Source organism: Coptis chinensis, chromosome 9, assembly GCF_015680905.1.
Source record: "Coptis chinensis isolate HL-2020 chromosome 9, ASM1568090v1, whole genome shotgun sequence".
Taxonomy (NCBI): Eukaryota; Viridiplantae; Streptophyta; class Magnoliopsida; order Ranunculales; family Ranunculaceae; genus Coptis; species Coptis chinensis.
In genome coordinates, this window is record NC_141464.1 from 36,821,342 (window position 1) to 36,840,837 (window position 19,496).

At 33.2% G+C, this 19,496-nt stretch overlaps 2 long non-coding RNA genes across 2 annotated transcripts; both read right to left on the bottom strand.

Moving 5' to 3' along the window:
• Positions 1-13,806: 13,806 nt before the first annotated feature.
• On the bottom strand, positions 13,807-15,399 carry LOC147475811 (uncharacterized). The gene is made up of 3 exons (XR_015209902.1): positions 15,354-15,399; positions 14,855-14,985; positions 13,807-13,917 (listed from the first exon to the last, which is right to left on the bottom strand). It is a non-coding gene; the product is annotated as an uncharacterized LOC147475811 (long non-coding RNA).
• A 1,385-nt stretch (positions 15,400-16,784) lies between these two features.
• On the bottom strand, positions 16,785-19,440 carry LOC147475812 (uncharacterized). The gene is made up of 4 exons (XR_015209525.1): positions 19,395-19,440; positions 17,857-17,926; positions 17,380-17,449; positions 16,785-17,063 (listed from the first exon to the last, which is right to left on the bottom strand). It is a non-coding gene; the product is annotated as an uncharacterized LOC147475812 (long non-coding RNA).
• Between the last annotated feature and the right edge of the window lie 56 nt (positions 19,441-19,496).

The window sequence follows — 19,496 nt, forward strand, 5'->3', positions numbered from 1 at the left end:
AACTAACCTTAAAGAATAATTAAAATAAAATCGGTAACTAGACGCAAATCCATGGAACTATTCTCAAATAATTAATAATAAACTAGAAATAGGGACAACTGCATAAAACTAACCTAAAAAATAAGTAACATGAAATCAGAAACTCAATGCTACTTAATAGGAAATTGGAAACTGGACGCAAATACATAAAACTAATTAACCCCAATGAATAATTAACAGGAAAACAGAAACTGGTTGCAAATGTAATGAATTAACCTCATAAAAAATTTAACGGGAAATCGGAAATAGGATGAAAATGCAATGCACTAACCTCAAATAATAATTAACAGAAAATTATAAATTGGACGCAAATGCATCAAATTAATCTCAAAAAATAATTAACGAAAAATTGGAAACTCGATGCAACTGTATTGAACTAACCTTATAGATCGAATAATTAACGAAAAATCAAAAACTAAATGCAACTGTAGTGACTAACCTCAAAGAATAATTAACAAGAAATCAGAAACTGGACGCAACTTCATTGAATGAACCTCAAATAATAATTAACGAGAAATCAAAAATTAGATGCAACTGCATTGAACAAACATCAAAAATAATTAACGGGAAATCGGAAACTGGATGCAACTGTATTGAACTAACCTCAAAAAATAATTAACTAGAAATCAGAAACTGAATGCAAATGCATTGAACTAATTGGAAATCAAAAATTGGATGCAACTATATTGAACTAATCTCAAAAAATAATTACCGGGAAATCAGAAACGGAATGCAACTGCATTGAACTTACCTAAAAAAATAATTAATAGGAAACTTGATGCAAATGTATTGAACTAAGCTCAAATAAAAATTAACGAGAAATCAGAAACTAGATACGCATTAAACTAACCTTCACAGAATAATTAACGGAAAATGGAAAACTGGATGTAAATGTATTGAATTAACCTCAAAGAATAATTAACGAAAAATCAGAAACTGGATGCAATTGTATTGAACTAACCTCAAAAAATAATTAACTTGAAATCAGAAACAAGATGCAACTGCATTGAACTAACCTTAAAGAATAATTAACGAGAAATCAAAAAATGGATGCGACTGCATTGAACTTACCTCAAAAAATAATTAATAGGAAACTTGATGCAAATGTATTGAACTAACCTCAAAGAATAATTAATATGAAACCAAAAACTGGATGCAGTTACATTGAACTAACCTCAAAGAATAATTAACTGAAAATGGAAAACTGGATACAAATATATTGAACTAACCTCAGCTCAAAAAATAATTAACATAAAATCGAAAATTGGATGCAACAGTATTGAACTAATATCAAAGAATAATTAACGGAAAATCAAAAATATGATGCAACTACATTGAACTAACCTTAAAAAATTATTATTAGGAAATCGAAACTAGATGCAAATATTTGAACAAGTCTTAAAAAATAATTTACGAGAAACCGGAAACTAGATGCAACTCATTAAACTACACTTAAAAAAATAATTTATGAAAAATCAGAAACTAGATGCAAATGTATTAAACTAATCTCAAAAAATAATTAAGTTATGCTCATGGTTTGAGGTTATAATTGCATCTTATTGTATGCACATACAAAGTTGTGGTGATGTATGAATTTGTTAAGAGAGCTTAAAAGAAATGAAGCCGTAGGTTAACATTTTATGTTCTCCACTAGAGAGTTAGGCGGTGTCAGTGTCAGAAGACTGGTTACATGAGACATATTGCTAGATATTACTGGGATTTTGTTGTTCATAGTGGGACAAGCTTAGAACCCATCATTACTTCTCTATCATTACCTCACACTACAAGAAAACAAGTTTTACGCCACGGTCCAAAAGCGTGGGAAAAGCCCTTTTTCCACGGTTTTGGACCATCGCAGGACCATGGGCTTTTTGTGTGTCGGGAATTATCTACCCATAGTCATGACTGTGGGAAAATGTTACTTTTTCCTACGGTTTGGGTCCGTGGGAATTGATGTTTTTGCGACAATTCTAGACCGTGGCAAAGTTCTTTATTTTTTTAAAAAATATTGATATTTTAATTCTTGGGTCAGTTCACCCGCAATCAACAGAGACATACCAATCACCTAACAAAACTCCCATAACCATCCTACACCTCAAAATCACCATTTCCATTCATCCTGAAAGATAGAATTCCATTAACTAAATCATACAATCAAAACCTAACTAATGCTAAAAATATTTACGACTAAACCGTATTTTTGTTCTCATTCTTCATGAAATGAAAGACAAATAATGTAAACAAGAAAGAATTATTCGAAGAATAGGTAGACAACCCTTGGGCAAAAGTGCTTTCTTCATTCTTCCACCATCGTAAACTCATGTGAACTTCTCCAAGTGCTACAATGTCGATCCTGAAATCTATCATAGTTCAACACTAAAGTATAAGAACTTAATTAGTACGCCAAATACAAACATGTAGATGTCTTGACTATGCCAAATCATCATAATATCCAAGATACCAAGAAAATAACGTGAACTAATATGGGAACGTTATTAAAATCGATAAGAATAACTTTAGTTACAAGACATGAATAAAAATCTAATGTAACTAATATCCAACCCAACTCAGTAGGTATTTGAATCATTAATAAAAATAAAGTGAAATAGAAAACTGGGCTTAATATACATAGCTAGCAGCATCTAGTGCATGGCTGCTACATAGCTATGTAAGACTGAACAAGTTCAACAACCCTTAATGTATTGCTAAAGCTATTCCCAACAACTTGTTGCAAGGAAAAAGTTTTACTAAAACTAACATTTACAAAGTATGAAATTAAATCTAAGACAGCACTCACCCTATTTGAGATCAAAATGATTTCTAAATGTGCTACGCTAGTGTTGTGGAAGCCTTGTAAGTAGCAGTAAGTAATAAAGGGCTCTATGCCTACCAAAGTAAAGTATGCAAATTGTGGTGGAAGTAAAACAAGGCACGTAAGCAACTCAAAATGCGCTGGTAGGTTGGGAGCACATATGACTAAATGAAAAACTCAATAAATGGTTAACAAAAACTTAAGAACATGAAAAAATATACAAAACATATAGCATAACACATGAATGACATTAAATATGAGGCTTTGGTTTGGCCAATTGATATGCATGCAACTCCTGCTCATGCAATAGACAGAGAGTCACATTTGATTCCTTACAACAATCATGGATGGATTGATATCACCATCACCACCACCATCTATATGTTAGGAAACGTAGCAAAGGTTCATGACCGTGGCAACAAATATCGGGCAGCTGTGGGCAAAAGTCCATTTTCTTGTAGTGTTTACTTCCATTTTCATAAGCTGGGCCTAAATTTCCGTTGAAGTAGAAAAGTTTCTTACGCTCCTTATGGGGCCAGCATCCATGCAAGGTTCAATAAATTCTATCCTATCAACATGTCAAAGTTGAAAGCTATCGTCCTAAACCAGTAAAGTTCCTGGGAGATTTAAACACCAGGATAATAATGCAATGAAAGAGTACCCGAACCACAGTCTCAATCTCAAGGAACTTGGGTCCGGGAGCTTCCACGCACAAAGTACAAGATCTTTCTCAGAATCCAAACATGGATGGTTACACTTCTAGTAGATGGAATGCCATCCCAATTCTCATATATGTAGAGAGCGGAAGAGAAATTAGAAAGATACAAACGAAGAAATAGAAATGAAAAAAAAAATGAAGAAACCAAAACTACACAATCTGAAATCTACTTACCATAAGACTCAACAAACAAAACCCCACACTAAGGTTTTGATTCTCAAGGCAGTTGTATCATCAGGCAAATTATGCATCGATTACATTGAGAAACTAACAAGGGAGGGATAAAGTGTCTATGGAAAATTAAAATGGTAAGGGTACCCTTTGTCAAGTCAGTCCCTTGCATGAAAGGCAAGGCCCATCATTTTTTTACGTAAGAGAATAGAACATGAATAAATGACTGATTAAAAAGAACTTCTAATGTAATGAAAGGAAATAAACTATGAGAAATCAATTGTTTATGGAAATATATATATATATATATATATATATATATATATATATATATATATATATATATATATATATATATATATATATATATGTTCACTACCAACTACAAGTAATTCAATAAATAAAGGTAAATATCATGCATAATTAATGAAAACAAACTACTAAAGTTTCAAATGTCTAACCTCCGCACATCGGATGAGGTCGACAATTAGCCTTAGTCCACCTTTGTTGAACCTTCACTATATGTTCTAGAAGCTATGACCATGCTATGATAGAAGCTTATAACTACTTCACCAGCAAGGGACTTAGTATCACATCTCTTTTTGAAAAATTGCTTGTGGTAGATCAGTAAGAGTTGCACTCCACCTATATAGGTTCTCTAATGCAGACAAGGAACTCAAGTAACCACTAGTATTAACCTGAGTTCACATAACAAATAGCAATGATGTAATACAAGTAACAAAGTATTCTTATATTTCTTTTCCTTAATTTGACATATATGTCATTAAAGTTAGCTCACTACGTAAACAACAACCGAATAAATTAGTTTGCTTCTGGAATTATAGAATGGGCTTGACTTGATGGAAACACAATGTTCATGGCAAACTTCTGTAACATTTAGTGCAAAACTTTCCTGCCGGTTAGTCCTATGAATAGCTCAACCAACTGCTTCATGACTTCCAAAGGCAGTAGACATTTACTAACAAATGACTCTATTTTCAAATAAAAAAATATATAAATGACCACAAACTAAAGGAAAGATTGACAAAGCCAACATTTTTAAAACCCAATTTGATAAAACCAATTCAAAAAGGTGAAATTGGGCACTCACTTACCACTCTAAAACCCTAATACACAAAATTTCAAAACATTCACACACTACTACTGAAATTATCAAAATCAATAGGGAAAATGAGCAACAAAGTACGTCTATCACTGTTAATAACATCAAAATTCTGTCTTTAAACAAGCTTCCAGCAAGAACACGATGACTCAATTTCGAGCATATCTTGTAAATCCAAAACTCTAAAAAATAACACTAAATAAAAAAAAATGTCGAAAATAAAAGAAAACCCTAGTTTGGAGAAAGAGAGAAGAAAATTTTCGTTGGTGTTGCAAAAGATTGAAGGACAACGATGAGAACCCTGGAAGACTTCAAGAGACTATTCGTTGTTTGTGAGTTTGTGTTTTTTTCTTTTCAATTTTTGAACTATTATTCAATGGATCTGTTCCTACAGCTTGCAGTGGTGTAAAGTAACTTTAAGCCGTGGGCAGCCTTTCACACATGAATCCAACGGCTAAAACTGTCGAAGCAGCTACGACCTAATTTGTGGCATGGCCGTAGGTAAAGGTTGCGGGTTAATGCAACAGATTGTGTATGTGGCTAAAAATTCTTGGAGTCCGTGGCCAATAGTCTGTTTTCTTGTAGTGTCATTTATTTATTTTTTGATGAATTAACTACCTCATTTAGATGGACGATTATCCATGCTATTTGTCAATCAAACTTCTTTTATTATACAATATTAAGAAGTCAAAGAGTTTTATCAAGGGTGGTCTGGGTTTTTTTCTTTATAGAGAGTAGGGTTTTCATGTTTCAAAAATTTGGATGAGTGATCAATATAATATTCATATCTCATAGTTATGCATAGTTTCTAATATTTTTTAGAATAATTTGATATAACGACACAATTAAGTAATGACACAATTTTGTTGTTGTTAAGTGTCAGCTCAAGTAGATCCATATCATTCACTTAAATATTGTTGTCACATGGCATCTTATTTGCCCATATCGTGTATGTATTAATTAAATAATAGACAAATTAGCCTGAGAATACATTCTTTTAATGAAATAGATTGTGCACTAAAAAATAGCCGTTGGATATGCTTTTAGTGAAAAATAAAAAGATAACAATGAAACATAAGTAAAAAGACGTTAAATATCCTATCACATTATATTCACTGAATGGGTGTCATTAAATAATGTGATTTTTTTTTGTTAAAAGACTTAAAACTATTTGTAATTAAGCCATAGTACCATATAAACTGCTTTTCTTGAGTATCCTTGAACGATTTTTATGACCCAAAGTTTGTATACATCTACAAAGAAATATATATTTCTCAAACCCAACTAAAAACCAAATGACATTGGGAAGATGAAATATTTTCATTACCGACTTAGGAGTTGTTCAGTAAATCAATTTAATTATTATTATTCATTAATAAATTTAACATAAATATGGATTTTGGATATTATTATTATTATTTTTTTTTCCCGTTTCAAGTAGTTGTAGACATATACTTGTTGACTTATAGATTTCTCCCCTGTAATGTGGGTGCAATTTCCATTTCATTGTAGTTAGTATTTAATTTGAGACTTAGATTTGATTAGAACTTGACTGCTTAAATTTGTTGCATAACTTGCAGTTGTACACATATATTTGGTTCAATATACTTTCGAAATAATAAACCCCGGGTTTGAATTTTCTTTTTTTTTTACTTCTTCTCCAGCATTTTCTTCTATTGATGTGGAGTTTTGTTAAACCCTAGTATTTGGCTAAGTTCAAGATGAGGAGAATATGGGTAGATCAGTGAGAGCATTTTCTTGGTTTACACTGAGCTTAATTATTTAGTAGTTAATGTTATATTGCTTATCATTAGCAACTGTTGTAGTGTGGACTCAAGAGCTTCCTCTCTTAAAACATAAATGTCTTGCATAATTCTTTATTGCTTATCATTTTCCTTATTGTTTGAAGTCTAGAACGAAATCTGGCAAATAATTGGCGTTGGTAACTTTGATCAATTAATTTAATGTATGAGACTTTGAGTTTTAATATAGTTTGGAAATAAGATTTTTGATACATAATAATAAAATGAAAAAAATTATATAAAAACGGTCTCCGTTCATTGAACGGGTCCAAAAATCTAGTTTCAGTTAAAGCAAAATAAAATAAGTTTATGTTGCCCTTGGTGGCATACTTGTATTGAATATCGATGCATGGATAATTTTGGACGTACTAACAGAGTAACGTACATTTAATCCCAAGTGATACAGAATGAAGATATACCGGAAAAAAAAATACATTGATTTTAGCACCAATTAGCACCTTCTAAATTGCAATTGCTTTTAGCTCTTGAAGAAAACACACTTTTTGGTTCCGCCACTTGTAAACGCTAACAAAACATTGCCAACATGATCTTGTCTGAGTCCTCCATAGCTATTTCTTGCACTTGATACAACTCCATCTGCGTTCAGCTTATAATTGCCTAATACTGGTGCTCCCAATCAAGTTGTTACAATAGCACAGAGATACCTAATTACCTATAACTAGCAACAATATTATTCAAAAAATTGACCATTACTTCAACGAAAGTCTTCATCTCATATATGAAATTGTTGACTATAATCTATTTTGTCAGAATAAAAAAGAATATATTAAGAAATATGAATAACGTGCATACATCATATCTTTAGTTTTATTTTGTCCACATCTATATAATAAAGCAGCTTGGTTTTTTTATGCTATTATATCGAGCGGTCAGGGAGAAAACAATTTTGGGATGATCCTACGGTGATAAATCAATTTCTTTTAAGATCAAGTCCTACTTACTCTAAACTAAAGAGTCCTACCTCTTTTCCACTTTCAATTTTAATCTATATCTTTTAAGAGTCCTACCTCTTTTCCACTTTCAATTTTAATATATATCTTTTAAGAGTCCTACTTACTATAAACTAAAGAGTTGTGTGAAGTCTACATCGGATGGCTAATAGTTAATACAATCAGTACATTTGACGGTAGACTGGCACAATTAAAGAGTAAGTTGATTCCAATTAGGAAACAATCTTTATGAAAACGTACTCAAAAAAATTACTACTAACGTATCTAGAATTTATGAAACTTATCTAAATAACTTATCTAACTTATTTAAATTCTAACTTATCTAAATTTATCTGAAGTTATCTAAATTCTAACGTACTGATGATATTAGCCTTCTCCAGACTGCCCAACACCTCCTCACAGATTACTTTCTTCTCAATCTCGATCAGCGGGCTTCGCAGGTACAATCACTTTCTTATTTCTTCACAAACTTTCTATAGAGTATTAGTTTGATTGGGAAACCCCCAACACTTACTATATAAACTCATACAACTAAACACGAAGGGTTTTGGAATTACTACCAACTTATCTAAGATTTCTTCGTTATCAATGCTAACTTATCTAAGAATTCTTCGTTATCAACGCTTATTAGGGAAAGTTTATATATTACATTGACTTTTCATAATTCCAGTTATCAACATTAGCCGGTTTATTTGACTAAGCAAACACCAAGCAATTGATTTTTCCCTTCGCACACATAGAATTTGTGTCGTTGAGTGGCAATGTACACCTATATAAACACTGGAACCATATAAGAGAACACTTCAATTGATAAGCCTGAATCAAAATAACTTCTGGAATGGAACCGTTACTTCAGAAATTATTTTTACTTATTGATTAGATAGATTGTTCATAGGAAAGAGAAAAAAATGTGAAGCAAGTTAACATTCCCCAATATATGGCTCTTGAATCTGTTGTTAGTGATTAGTAGTCAATGCAGTCATATTTATTTTGTTTTTTGCTCAACTAGTTATTGATTATCAATATTTTGTAGTCTGCCATGTTCTCATAAAAAAATTTATTGTTTTCCATTTTCTCCTCAGTATGGATAAGACACAAACTACTTCTACCAGTGAGTGTGCTACATTTGCTAAGGTATTTTATCAAGTTTTTTTTCTTTTTCTTTTATTCTTACATGAATTGTAAAACTCCACAATCTATACAATGTTTGTTTTCTGCTTACGTTAATATTGTTAATGTATTTGTATTTTTGCAGGTGGGGAGAGAAGTATGATGGGCACAGTAGCAGTATAAAATACACTGACAAGTGGGCCGAGTGTTTAGAGGGTGATGGATGGACAAAATGGGGTGACAAGTGGGATGAGAATTTCAATCAATACGGCCAAGGTGTCAAGCAAGGAGAGATGTGGTGGGAAGGAAAGTATGGGGAGCGGTGGAACCGTACATCGGGGGAAGGTCACAATGGCTCTGGTTGGGTGCACAAGTATGAGAAAAACAGCTGTACGTGGAGAGCACTGGGACACTCATGTTCAATAGGGCACATGGTATGAGAGGTACCCACACTTTGGTTTCCAACATTGCTTTGAGAACTCAGTGCAGCTACAAGAAGTTCATAAACCACCACCCAAAACATCGTGAACCCAAACATCTTCGCTCAATTGTAGAACACTACTTCTTACAACCTCAGGTGGAAGCACAACCGCAAAAGTAGCAATAAAAAATTTTACTTAATTCAGACTCAGTAGATGGATTCTATTCCCAAATGGTGGTAATGGTAGTTAGGTTAATTACCACTTATGGTCTGGCTCTGTGGGGTTCAAAAGAAAGTCTGGATACCGCAGTAATGAGAGACCTATCATAGGCATCACCTGATCACCATGATCAATTGCTACTCTATTATTTGGCATACCATATCTAGGCTATCCAGTTAAGAATAATTAATTCATTTTTTTTCTTGGATTGTGTTTCCTAAAACTTATTGGGGCTACTTTGCATTCGTGAGTGATAGCAAATGAATCTGTAATATTTTATATAATTTTGTTTTCTACATATCTTGTAGGTGACATTGTCTATGTAGTTAGTGACCCTAATTTTTTCAGTTGCTTGGAGAATGGAGACTATGCCAGCAACAAATAGTTAAAGTATATATATATTAATATATGGAAAACCAGGGTTGCAACAACTGAATGTTCAATGGTGCCAAATATTCTGCATTTTGCCTCCTTGCGTGTCATTAAGTTATACTAGCATCAATTGAACATTTGAGCGTTGTGAAATTGGGTTTTATTTGTTGAAGGATATGGACACTTAATTATATTTATCTCAACATTTAGATATTTTGTGGATACTCAAAATTTTGCAGGAGCGTGATACAAATAGGCAATGGTACTCACTTTTTACAGCATGTTATCCTTCAATTCGTGTAAGCAAATGTTCAATATGCTGATCTTATCTGCAGTGCAAGTGTGCAGGTATGTGCTTGATAGAGAAAGGAAAATGATAATCCATATTAAAGTGATTTGCTACTTAAGGTTTGGAGACTTAAGATGCCTCAGGAATCAATGCTCTTGATCGGGGTGGGCTGAGATAACTTAGTTCCATCGGCTGTTATCCATAAAGCTTTGTGAGTTGAGAAGAAAGAGGAAATGAATTCCAAGGTTTTATATTACTTTGTTAGATACAAAGTAAATGGTGAGAAACAAAATCAAGAATCATTCAGGTTGAAGACAAGGGTAATTTCTAGATCACGTTACTATACATTCGTATTGCAAAAATGTCATTCAAGTTAGATCAATTATGTACGATGATTTGGAAAACCCATAATGACTTGAGTGGCGTAGCCACGGGAAAACAGTTTTGGAAGATCCTACAGTAAACAATCAGTTTCTTATAAGAGTCCTACTTACTATAAACATCTAGCCAAAACCGAAATAGAGTCCTACTTACTATAAAACAAAACTTGCCAAAAACAAAAAAGGCTAAGAGATAATCATACACTAAATCACCAAAATAAAATAATAGTTTACAAAGTTTGTTCCTTCGCCACTTCACCCATGTTCTTTCTTTTCACGTCAGAAAAAAAAAAAAACCCCTGAAAAAATAGCCACTCCCACTTCAGCTTTTCTTCAGTAATAGGTACCCTCCATTATTTCTTGGATAATTATTTGAATCATATGAAATTCAATCTCTGTAGTCTATAGTCCATTATTCACATCTCTGTATTTTCAAAGCTAAACACTAGAACTCAGTACAAATTATTCATGTCTCACTTTGTTATAACAAATGTGATCGCGAGCATGGACTTTTTGCAATTCTCAGTACTTTAATTTCTCTCTTTACTTTCTCAACTTCTGATTGTAGGATTCACCAAGTAGATTGTGCAAAAGAGAGACATTCCTCCAAGTATTCTTCAGTAAGCTTCTTCAAACAGTGGAGATATATAGCAAGTACCCTCTATTCTCTAATTATTCTCTAAAACATGGGAGAGGAATATTAGTTATCCGAAGTATTGCTTTAGTTTGAGAGATTTTGTAACTTTTGTTGTTTATTTCTCAATTTCTTTTTATACAAGATTAAAAGTTTATACAAAATTACTTCTAAAGTTATTAATATATATTATTCTTACAGTGGAATTATCCTATTAAGTTGGATCATTAGCGACTTTGAAGGTAATTAACCTACTACGGTAAGCACAACTATTTACATTCATTTTTTGTGGAATGCATGTGTTAATGGTTCAAACTCTTACTTGTTATGAAGCCACTATAGTTAATGAAATTTTCGTGATGTATTTTGAACTTAATATAGTCAAATTATAAAACTAATGTGTTTGGTGATGAATGAAATGTGTGAGGAATGAGGACTGCTGCACTTTGAAGTAAATTCAATAGATGCATGGGATCCCCCGTAAGTATCGAATCTAGGTAGCGGCCAGTATATTATTAGGCAAAAAATGATTATGAAACATTATGAAGTGTATTAGATGTATTGAATTTTCTAAATGCACTAACTGTAAAGGGTTTGTTTGACGTGTCCTGAAATCCTTTCTTTTACTAAAATTATGTTAGTAAATGATGTCCTTCGACTGTTAAATATATATATTTTTTATAATAATATGACTTCTTCAAGCAAGATCCTTTGATCTGTTGTAAAGATGCTTATTGATTTTTATGTTCTGATACTAACTTAGTTGTCTTGAGTATATAATACATGTGTTGTTAATATATACATATATATCCTCATTCTAACAGTTTAAGATCTTATTCAAAATCAACTTTTTATGATTCAAGTTCGAGATAGTGTTCCTATTCAAAATTAGCTCATGGAATGCTTTTCCGAGTACATTTGTGTTGTGTATAGTATTGTCAGACACATCACATCAATTTTGTCAGATAGAGTGATATTTTGAAAAATGTTTGGTTTTTTAAGTACTAGGGAAAGCAGGAAACATATTGCACCCCGACACGCATAAACAACAAAACTTCCGTAAAGATTTTGAGCTTTTCTACTATCAAACGTTTAGTAATTTTGAAATTGTTGGCTATGACATTAGGCCGATGAATATGAAATTATGTCATTGTTGTGGATTTCATAAGACATATCCATGCTATCTTGGCTTATGGTAATGGCTGGAAGATAGTATTTCAATGTCTTGGTCTTCAAAAGCTTCCTTAGTTGTTAATTACTACTCGCCTATGCTTTCTTTTTTATGTTGTTTGTTTGGGTTGAGTTTTTATATTATATGGTGTTTTTGTTCATAGGGATGGAGACATCATTGGGAGGGTCATGGTGATCATACACATGGGCATGGGCATGGACATGAGTACGAGGTATGACATGACCATTGGTTCTTTGTCTAAGGTCATAATATGTGACTTCTAATGGGTTTGATTTCAAAATAGGATATACATGTACCACTATAAAAAAAAAAAAAGATATATCAAAGAAAAAGATATGTGGGGAGATTATATAAAAGAACTTTCATCTATAATACTACTAAGGACATGTTTGCTTTTTTAACTAAAATGTATCTTTTATGTTTGTTTTTTCAGGCTTCCTACTGAATTTTAGATTTTCTCAAATCTGCAAGTAGTGGTTGTATCTAAAAGCCGCGGTAGTGCGTGTATCTTCTTTGTATTAATGTGATTTTGGAATTGCATTTAAAAAAAAATCATAATAAATTTGGTTACAAACCTGAAGCTTTATTTGATTTCCATTAACCATGTCCAACTTCGAGATTTGTTATACAAGTCGAAGATGTTTTTTTAAAATTTGGCAAGTAGCATGTCTTCACGAGTAGTACACTACACCAGAAAAGGCCATAAACGACGGAAATTGCCGTCCTAAATCGAGATTTACGACGGGAAATGGTGTTCTAAAGTTTGTCGCGAATAGCCCTGTCGTTAATATTAACGATGGGAAAATGCGTGGTAAAGCGAATTAGAAATGCGACGGGCATGCGACACTTAAGGCCGTCGTTAATTATAGGACATTCAAAACTGTCGCAAATTTCCTTTTTGCTGGAACTGCCTATTTTCAAATCTGGAACGTACTGAACCGTCGTAAATTTTCGTCTTACATTTAGTACACGCATTTTCGTGGCATATTGTCTTAGGGAAGGCAAATGCTAACGATAGTATTCCCCGTCGATTTGTTTAAAGTAATTTTTTTTTTAAATAATTAATTTTTTTTGGTAGAAAGCATTTATTTAAAGCTATTCTAGTAAAGTCGTATAACAATGAGACCGAAATATCACAAAAATGTAACTCGCAACTTTTCTCGCACATCCGTGGAGCGGAGATATCTTGTCCCAAAGAATCCATTACATTGTTGTCCTTGTAATCCATTACATTAAAACTTATCACTAGCCTATGATGACTATTCCACATCTACAAAGAAAAGATTCTCCTAATAAAGCTCTAGTCTATCTAGCTCTCTATAGGAAGAGAAAAACCTCAAGGAGAGTAAGCATCACCACGATCTGAAATAACTTGAAGATGACCTTCCATTTGTTGTTCAATTGGGTTTTACTTTGTAGAACTATCGCCAAACACCTCAAGATAGCAAATTGGACAGCCCCGAGAAGGACAATACATGTTTAGTGGTGAACAAAAAGCAACATGGTAATTTAGTATGAGATATTCAGAAAGAAACAGAAGGCTCGATTAGTCACCTTGTTGATACTAAGCCATTTTGTTCCACAATCTGTGTGGTAGACATGTTTGCAGGGTAGAGTAATATGCCGCTCCCGTCTTTTATATTTCATTTGGCAAATCACACACCTGATAGCAACAATATTAGAAGTCTTGTTGTGAATTGCATAAACATTTATTTTCTTAGTGGAATAGAAGAGTGTTAGGTCAAGGCAAATAACATTTCCAGTTTCCTGGGAAATGCAACATACATAAACATCAAATAAAAACTACACTTAACAGTTAACAACAACTATACAGTAAGCACACATACTCTAAAGAATCACAAAAAGAAAAAACAGAAGGGAAATATCTGTGTTAGGAATGTCCAAGTTGCCTCATAGATCACCAAATCTTTCATTAAACCACGACATTAAATAGGGAAAAGATACTCTTTGTCTTTTTAGTTTCAGTTCATGAATTCCACATTGTAAGTTCTTCATTGTATGTAATAGAAATTACAAGCACAAGTTGTCGTTCATCTACTTCTGAAAATTAATCTTGTCTATACATGTTTAGATCTAACCAACAAACATGATGCAATACAATGAACTTTGAATAAACCCAGCACCAAAATCTACATCACGGTTCATCTGCAGCTAGCATATTCTATCAAAAACTTGTCTTTATTCTTGACACTAAAAAAATGCATGGCTTCCTTTCTCCAAACAATGAAAAGAGAAAAGAACCATCAACTGATAATCTACTCCTAACGACAAAACAAATATATGCATCACATGAAATAAGGACAAGGTAACTTGTTCCATTCAGCTTACAGGTTTGTATGTGAACCACTTTATTTGTCTAACATTTTTTTTACCATCATATCAACATAGAACATCAAGTCCCAAAGAAAAACCCAACTCTTTCTGTCTACGTCAGGTGAATTGAAAATTGTCACATATACTAGTCAAACGAGTTCAAAGAAAACAAGATGTTCATTACATTAATAACATGCTCCAACCAGAACTGAAAGAAACAAACTAGTATTTTAAAATAAGGAGTAACATGTTAATTTGAATCTTACCTTTCATTTCAGAAACTTTTTCTTGAGAAAAAGGAGCCACTCTTGTACTTGGGCACTGGAAGCAATTCAATAAGTTCTTTAGAAAGGCCTCGACTATGAGACCCAACTGCCTCACCTAAATTAAGTAACTCCTGTAGATGAAAACAATGTTACAAGATATTTCAACAAGAGCTGTGAGGACATTAATTCAGATTGTGAAAAAAAGGACCAACTCTAACCCCAATAACTTTTGGATGTTAAACTCCAATGCAATATGATGGCAACAAGATCAGTTATCCACATTCTACTTTGTAGGTTATGAACTAGATCCTAATCTTTTGGAAGAGAGTTTCTCTCTATAGACTAAGACACCAACACAAACGAAATTACAGAAATAAGGAAGACCTACTCTCCATTACAAGAGTAATCGGAAATAGTTCATTAATAACTAGCATTAGCTTATTAGATTATGTAAGAGTAGATAAACATTGGCTCACAACAAAAGGGGCGGTGAGTATACCTCATAAGTCATATTGTCTAGGTCAATGTTGTCTTGCCAAACAACCCGGAAATATACAAGCAAATAAGTTTCTCTTGCAAAAGATAACATTAATGAAATCCTAACTACAACATATCAAGCGCGAAAATAGTAAAAAACTACGACCCGATTGATATCTCTCGCATCGGGTTGGACCTCCTGCAACATATCTAGATGTCCTTAATTGAGTAGGATTTTCATCCAGATCCATGAACGACCTCGGTGAAGAAGTTTAATAGCTTAGAGTCCGACTTATTTTCATCTCATTTCCACATTAATACTAGCGACTAAAAGATTCAGTCACCTTGTCTCGTCCTTAATATGGGACAGAAAGCAAAGTCCTTTTGCCAACATAATGAACCAATACGACGGGCACAAAACGATTTAAGACGGTATTGCTCGTACTTTATTGGAGACGGAGAAAATAGTCCTAAGAGTGCGTCCTTTTTCTCAAATTCTGGTGTAGTGATATAGCTTGCACAGTTCACCATTACAGATATATCATTACACTAAGATGATATACTTATATACTAGCTTTCTACTCTGCAAAAGACGTTCATCACCCAGTGAACATAAATTGAAACAAGTGTGGAGTAATTGACTTAAATTGAAACTAGCATTATAGACCCATAGCCCAAGAGATGAATATGAAATCTGAATCCAAAATTACAGAATGGTTTCAAGCGATTGTTAACAAACACAAACCAATCCAAGGGTCCCAAAGTACTACATCAGAGAAAACTATAAAACCACATTCTTAAATAATAGACAAATCAATAAAGAGCGGCTCCAAGAAACCACATTATGAGCAAAGAAAGATACAGTCAACTACTTGAAACTTGGAACAACTCGATTAACTAGGTTAATGGTGGAGAGCAGTATTTACCTCCCCAACTTTGTATTGTTTTAGAAGTACGACATGCAAAGGAATTGACGCTTGACAAATAGTATACATACAAAAAAGTTAAAAGTCTTACTTGGAGGCATGGGATAATGATTCAGCATCTCCATCATGTCAATGAAGTGGCAAACCTATTTTGCAGACAATAAGAGAAGAGGTCCAACTTTTAGAAAATCAGCATACTACTCCATCATACTAAAATAAACTATTGTGTCTTGTATGTAGGATCCAAAAGAACTCAAATAAGACAGTCAAATCTTTCCCTTTCGTGAATCAATCAAAGATAGCAACACAAGAACAAATTCCAAACCGCTTCACACAACATAAAGGATCTACTAGAAGCAAACAGAAAGGTTTGAAGGCATACCTGTTTAAAGAAGTCATATACCAGTGTGTGTCTTGCACAACTCTTCCTTACAGATTTAATTACGCACCGATGAAAGTGAAAAAATAACCCGAAAGTTTCACATAGAACTAAAAAAATGTTGGTTTCTTTCGAGTGAACAGTTCGCATAGAAGCTAGAAGTCTAACTTATCAACCGTATGTCGTTCAGTGCACAACCTCCAGATCTTAACAACCATTATGTGTGAAATAACTTTTGAAAACCAATTCAATAGCTTTTAACTGCGCTTAGTAAATACAAGATAAACTAAATTATATATCATAAATTCATAATTATAACAAGTATATGACCTTTAAGTAAATAGTATAGTAGTCACTTAGAAAGTTTTCCATGTAATCTAAGCTCATTGACCGCTAACTACTTGACGCATCCCCTTGATAAGAACACCTGCCAGATGAATACCATTAAGTCAGATGAATACTATTAAGTCAGGATGAATACTATCAACTCCAATGCCAAAACATATTTTTTTACACAAGTGCTATGTTGGATTTTTTACACAGTCAAGACACTGGCCATCTGGCCAAAACCAATTTCAAAAGGTAGTTTCACTTCAACACAAACAAACAAGATAGTTAACGAACAAAGCTACATTTCAACGTAAATCAATCAAAAATATCTCATCTTTACGACAAATTATTTGAAAAACTTAAGAACTCTGAGACTTATTCTGCTACCCATAGAGAAACAAAGTTGCCCCTACCATGAATCCAAGAAAATCCAAAACCAAATCCATCCATAGCACGAAACTAAACAAACACCACTCAGGATACCTAATCATACGAAAAAAGAAACAATTTTTATAACCAAATATGAAGAAATAAATCAATTACAAAACAATCTTTTACACACAAGGGTCACACTCACAGACACGAGGCACGCCTATGTATAATAAAATTTGACGTTCAAAAATGGTTATAGGTAGATTCTTGAGTCTTGACCAAACACATCTAAGACACGCCAAAATATGCTAAAAGCATGCATGAGAAGTGCAAGGGCATGCATTACAGTAAAAAAAATTGGCTCAGAGGAGTACCAAGAGCAAATGCACTTATGTTTTTGGTTTTTTACTCGATGGTGTAACAATATTTATCGCGAGTAAATATAACTTATTGTGATCAAAATAAAAATCATGAAACAAACAAAGAACTGCACAGTTGATTGGAATTAACAATCAAACCTTATCTTCACTGTCTCCTGTAAAAGATGCACCATCGCAGTAATGGAGCTTGGCCCCCAATTGAAAAAATCTGCATCAATGATGTCCAATCTAGAATAAGACAATTACAAATTTCCACTACAAGAAGAAGGATGAATTGGAGTGTGCGTGTGTATTCGAACAAAGAACTTAACAACTGAAATGAATTGGAAATTACTAATTTTAACCACTCACGACAGATACCAATTCCAATCGAAAAAGCAATGAGTTGCATTCACCTTATGAACTAAATTAAAACAAGCAAGCAATGCAAGAACTGAACCCAATGGAAGTGTAGCTTTGCAACTTTAGATATGATAATACAGGGTTCCACCTGAACTTAAGCTACTTCTGGATAAATATAACCTAAGTCCTAGGTCCTACTGATAATGGCACATGCTACAAAAGTTTGTATGGTTCCAATTGATAATTCTAGAATGGTACAAAATATACCCAACCTTCATATTTAACAATAAACTAAGTCCTAGGCTGCTACATGCCATCTGCTGGGCTGCTGCAGGCCATTCCCCAGGCCAGTTCCAGCCTCCAACTATTCAATGGAGACTTCAACGTCTCAAGTCATCAAACCCAAAATTGGGTTGAAACAATATAAGAAACCAAGTATAGAGTGGGTGTTACTCTACAAAAGAAGAACTAAAGTAAAGATAACTATTACCTAGTAAGAATTTGATGGCAGATTCTCCAAGTGTGCTCCTGAAATTCCTACCCAATCAATACTTCAAAAACGATATCGTCATCATCGTTCTATTATCCCTCCTCTATAAGGATTTTTCAGTAACACCCTCTAATTGGTTTTAATCTATATACTAATTACTAGGTATTATAGTTAAGGAACCAACAAGTAATATGTTATCCTAGGCAAACTTGCCTTGATACATAAAAATGAATTATTAAATAAATTAGTACGCATTATCATCAACAAGAAACCAACAACTACATTAACTGGAATCACATGTAGGCGTAAAATTACAATAAAAATAAAAAGCTTAGCACTAAACTAACTTATGGCGACACGTGTATTAACTTCTGACACACAAGTCTAGCTAAATATCCAAGTCCTAAAGCCTAAACTATACAATTTTAAGATACAAATATGAGTCAGTTACTATACAAGTACATAATCAAAATGTATCACCGACTCCCCGAGTCACAAACAACAAATAGAGTCGTACTTTGAAGTATACATGGGCTTCCAAAGAGGACTTCTTCATTTCTAACTTTGTATCAGTAGAAATCAGTTATTACAGCTAAAATGTTCTAACATACTAACTGCTTTCAGTTAATGATTCTAACAAACTAAGTAACAATGAAATTAACGCATCAAGTCTAGTAACAGTGTAATTAACGCATCAAGTCTCTACTCTCTAGCATATAGAGAAACCATTGTAGTCATTTGAGGTTAAGTCAATATATTGGTTTCACTCAGATTTCCTTGTGCATCTAATAGCTTTGCTAACTAATCAAAGAATTAATATCAAAATACGTCGTATGTAAAGTACCTGTTAATTGGATGACCGAGCTAAACGTAGAAATCCAAAGAACTGATATGAAGAATAAAAAGAAGAATTGAAAACTCAGAGAATTGATACCCAAAAGAATTG